We start from the raw sequence: 5,205 nt of genomic DNA on the forward strand, positions 1-5,205 counted from the left end.
GAGATGTGTATTCTGCCAATGGTGGAGGAAAGGTGGATGGGTTCCCCGCCGGCACCCCGATCCATTTTGCTTCCTGCACCCCGGTTGACACGGGTCCATCCGGCACAGGTTTATCTGGAACTGGTACCGGGGGGTCACAGGGGAACCCGCACCCGCAGGGATCACGGTCGGCACAGGTCCCGCCGACACGGGTCCCTGGAGGCTCGCAGGTGGAAGCCACATCCGCTCTTATCACGGTCGGCACAGGTTCAGTCGACTCGGGTCCCGGGAGGCACACAGGTGAATCTGACATCCGCTCCGATCACGGTCGGCACAGGTCCAGTCGACTCGGGTCCCGGGAGGCTCACCGGTGAAACCGACATCCGCTCCGATCACGGCCGGCACAAGTTCAGCCGACTCGGGTCCCTGGAGGCACACAGGTGAATCCGACATCCGCTCCGATCACGGCCGGCACAGGTCCAGTCGACTCGGGTCCCGGGAGGCTCACCGGTGAAACCGACATCCGCTCCGATCACGGCCGGCACAAGTTCAGCCGACTCGGGTCCCTGGAGGCACACAGGTGAATCCGACATCTGCTCCGATCACGGTCGGCACAGGTCCAGTCGACTCGGGTCCCGGGAGGCTCACCGGTGAAACCGACATCCGCTCCGATCACGGCCGGCACAAGTTCAGCCGACTCGGGTCCCTGGAGGCACACAGGTGAATCCGACATCCGCTCCGATCACGGCCGGCACAGGTCCAGTCGACTCGGGTCCCGGGAGGCTCACCGGTGAAACCGACATCCGCTCCGATCACGGCCGGCACAAGTTCAGCCGACTCGGGTCCCTGGAGGCACACAGGTGAATCCGACATCTGCTCCGATCACGGTCGGCACAGGTCCAGTCGACTCGGGTCCCGGGAGGCTCACCGGTGAATCCGACATCAGCTGTTGTTGGAGGAGGGAGAGGCAGGCCTTCTTCCTTCCACGGCTGTGTAATCAGTGCAGAGAATGTGTATTCACTTTGCAGCTTCCCGGATGGGTGTGTACGTGGAGCAATCAAACGCAATCTGTGTATTTTAAAAACCGCGCGTGGAAACACTGGCTTGTCAGGAATCAAGATGGCGCAAGTGATCCAGACTGGTGCTAAAACAGAAAGCAGTATTGAAGACTCTGAAACCGACAGCAGCGGAGATGTCTTCCTACCGGGCATTTCTGAGGAAAGTAGTTCGGAAGACTGCAGCGGGGATGGTACACCTTTTCACGGTAGCAGCCTGTCGGAAGAGGCTGCGTCTCCCCCACCGCTGGATGGAGCGTTCAGCCGTGCTGCGCCCGCTGTGTCGGCCCATGTCATTACCCGAAAATCGGATGGATCGAGAGGCTACCGCACAAAGAATTTTTGCCTGTTTTGCGAGAGGCCGTACTCAAAATTGGCAAGGCATCTGGAAGCTGTACACGGCAGCGAACGTGAGGTATCACGGGCTCTCAGCCTTCCAAAGCGATCGAGGGAAAGGTCAGTGCAGCTGGGCCTGATTCGGAACCGTGGAAATTATGCTCACAATTTGACTGTGCTGCGTGAGGGCCGTGGCGACCTAAAACCAAGAAAGCAGCCTCCTCAGGCAGCTGATCCCAAAAATTTTACCCATTGTGAATACTGCCATGGCCTTTTCTCCAAGAGGAATTTGTGGCGACATGTGAAGCGGTGCCGGCAAAAAAGTAGGGGTGTCCACCCCAATCCCAGCAAGACCAGGGTGCGGGATTTGTCCAGTAATAATATACCTGTTCCGGATGGCGTTGGCCTTGGCCTCTGGAAGTTATTATCTGAAATGAAATCTGGTGAGGTCGTAAATGTGATAAAGGCCGACCGCTGCATCATGCAGTTCGGGCAGCACCTCTACAACCGGCTGGGGTCTGATGTTGGCAAACACTGATACATTCGCCAGAAGCTCCGGGAGGTTGGTCGGCTCTTGCTGCATGCAAAGATAATTTCACCGTTGCGGACTCTAGCAGATTGTATTAGCCCACCCAACTTCATGCATCTTGTGCATGTCATCAGAAGCCTGGCCGGCTACGATGAAAAAATGAATACCTACCGGGTCCCATCGCTCGCCCTGAAGATGGGCCACAGCTTGCAAAAAATATCCGCCATTGTGGAGTGTCAAGCCCTGATGGACGGCAGCCCTTCTACCGTGGAGAGTGCTAAAAGCTTCCAGAAACTGTATGAGGCGAGATGGAGTGAACTGATTTCGACTGCCGCCCTAAAGACCCTGCGTGAAAATAAATTTAATGCCCCGCTCCTCCTACCCTTCACGGATGATGTGAAGCGGCTGAACCTGTTCCTTTCAGACTGTCAGAGGGAGTGCATTGATGGGTTGTCCACCCAAAGTTCCGCAAAACAGTGGTCGATGTTGGCCAAGGTCACGCTCACACAGCTGATCCTCTTCAACCGCAGAAGGGAGGGTGAGGTTTCAAAGATGCGGCTCTCGGTGTTTGAATCCCGGCAAAGAGAAAATCTACAAGGCGATGTGGTCCAGACCCTGTCTGAGCTGGAGAAGGCTCTCTGCCGTCACTTCTCTCGAATCGAGATACCTGGCAAAAGAGGCAGGAAAGTTCCCATCCTGTTATCCCCGTGTATGAAAAGATCCATGGAGCTACTGAGTGAGAAGCGGGCAGAATGCGGGGTCAGCCCCAGCAATGTATACATGTTTGCCAGGCCGTCGGCCTTAACCCACTTCAGGGGATGTGACTGCATTCGACTTTTTGCCCGGCAGTGCGGTGCCAAGCACCCCGAAGCATTATCATCTACCCGCCTCCGGAAGCATGTGGCCACCCTTTCCAGGGTTCTCAACCTGAGCGATACAGAAATGGATACGCTGGCCGATTTCCTTGGGCATGACATTCGGGTGCACCGGCAATACTACCGACTTCCAGAAGGCACGCTCCAACTGGCAAAGTTGAGCAAGCTCTTCATGGCCCTTGAGCAGGGGAGATTGGCCGAATTCCAGGGACAAAGTCTGGATGAAATCTCCATAGATCCAGACGGTATGTGTGTCCGGGCCGGTCCAAAATTGTACCCACCGTATCTCAGTGGGCTGTGGTGACTGTCTTATCTTTCGCTTTTCTTTTTACAGAACCTATCCTGGTAACGAGTGAGGAATCAGCGGAGGAGCTGGAGAAGGAAGAGGGCAGCACGGTGGTGGAGCAAGTGGAGGCTCCGACAGGTGGGTGAAAACTGTCCCTCTGAGGAGGTAATCCTTGGTGCATCGGTATGTGTGTCCGGGCCGGTCCAAAATGGTACCCACCGTATCAGTGGGCTGTGGTGACTGTCTTATCTTTCCCTTTTCTTTTTACAGAACCTATCCTGGTAACGAGTGAGGAATCAGCGGAGGAGCTGGAGAAGGAAGAGGGCAGCACGGTGGTGGAGCAAGTGGAGGCTCCGACAGGTGGGTGAAAACTGTCCCTCTGAGGAGGTAATCCTTGGTGCATTTTTGCGGGGTGACTGACCTTTTTATCTTGCACACAGGTCAGGTTCGGGTTTACATTAAGAAACCATGGACACCGGCAGAGGTGCAGGCTGTCGAACGCCATCTGATGCAGTTCATTATCTCTTCCAAGTTGCCCGGGAAGAAAGATTGTGAAGCTTGCCTTCAGGCGGAACCACAAGCGCTGGCCTCTCGAACCTGGATGACGGTCAAGTTTTATGTTAAGAACAGGATATCTTTAATGAGAAAGAATGTGGCTTGAATATGTTTTTTTTGGTCCGTTTAATAAACTCCATGAATATCAGTCATCCCGAACTTGTGGGGCCTAGTTATTGGAGGTTGAAAAAATGGTGTCCCCGTGAGGTACTTATTGCAAGGGTCCCCGCGAGGCAAGGGTCCCCGGGAGGTAATTCTCGCACGGGTCCCCGCTAGGCATGCGTCCCCGTGAGGTATTTATTGCAAGGGTCCCCGCGAGGCAAGGGTCCCCGTGAGGTAATTCTCGCACGGGTCCCCGCTAGGCATGCGTCCCCGTGAGGTATTTCTTGCAGGGGTCCCCGCGAGGCAAGCGTCCCCGTGAGGTAATTCTGGCACAGGTCCCCGTGAGGCAGGCATGGGGTCCCCGCATGGTAAACGCGTATGTGTGTGTTGGTACTCTGCTATCATAATGAGGACCTACATCGGACTTTTCACCGACATTAGCGGGACTTTCGACATGGTGGGGACCTCAAATCAGGTCCCCACTAGGCAAACCCCATGGGTGATTGGGGTGGGGTTGGGGTAACACCCTGGCCATTTTTTTTCTCCGTCCGCGGAGACCCCCTTCCCGAACCCGCAGGAACCCCTTGGCCCGCGGGCCTCAGCTCTTCCCTGGATTCAGCGCCTAGGCCGACCGGGATGACAGGGAGAGGGTTTCTCTCCCTGGCTCTCCCCAGGCCGGCGTGGACTCCCTTCCCGGGCTTAATAGTCGGCTGAATTCGTGGTGTGGGGGCAGGCGGGGACCCCCTTCCTGACGCGCAGGAACCCCTTGGCCCGCGGGCCTCAGCTCTTCCCTGGATTCAGCGCCTAGGCCGACCGGGATGACAGGGAGAGGGTTTCTCTCCCTGGCTCTCCCCAGGCCGGCGTGGACTCCCTTCCCGGGCTTAATAGTCGGCTGAATTCGTGGTGTGGGGGCAGGCGGGGACCCCCTTCCTGACGCGCAGGAACCCCTTGGCCCGCGGGCCTCAGCTCTTCCCTGGATTCAGCGCCTAGGCCGACCGGGATGACAGGGAGAGGGTTTCTCTCCCTGGCTCTCCCCAGGCCGGCGTGGACTCCCTTCCCGGGCTTAATAGTCGGCTGAATTTGGATTTTTTTTTTCCCCAGGGGAAAGAAGCTTCACCCTGCCCAGGGACACTTCCACAGCCCTGGGCATGAATCCCGGGCTCGAGTGGGTGCGGAATCTTAAAGTATTTTCAAAGTGCCTTTTTCACCGTTTGGACGCAATTCCCCGGGCGACCAGCGGGGGGCGCAGTTCCCCGGACCCGGAGCTGACGTCCCCCGGGCCTGGGCTACCTTCCCTGGGTAGCGTGGGGTGGAAATCTGGAACTTTTTTTTTTCCAGGGGGAAGAAGCTTCAGCTTGCCCAGGGACACTTCAATGGGCCCGGGCATGAATCCCGGGCTCGAGTGGGTGAGTTACTTCCATGTATTTTCAAAGTGCTTTTTTCACCCTTTCTGTGCAATTCTCAGGTCTGCCAGCAGGGGGCACATGT

General features: G+C 56.8%; 1 long non-coding RNA gene across 1 annotated transcript; it reads left to right on the forward strand.

The window, feature by feature from the left end:
- The first annotated feature begins 3,102 nt into the window (after window positions 1-3,102).
- Window positions 3,103-3,767, forward strand: LOC146055572 (uncharacterized). Its single transcript, XR_014468769.1, has 3 exons — window positions 3,103-3,198; window positions 3,331-3,420; window positions 3,501-3,767. It is a non-coding gene; the product is annotated as an uncharacterized LOC146055572 (long non-coding RNA).
- The last annotated feature ends 1,438 nt before the right edge of the window (window positions 3,768-5,205 follow it).

The sequence above is a fragment of the Crinia signifera genome, unplaced genomic scaffold, assembly GCF_055691185.1.
Source record: "Crinia signifera unplaced genomic scaffold, ASM5569118v1 HAP2_SCAFFOLD_492, whole genome shotgun sequence".
In the NCBI taxonomy this organism is placed as follows: Eukaryota; Metazoa; Chordata; class Amphibia; order Anura; family Myobatrachidae; genus Crinia; species Crinia signifera.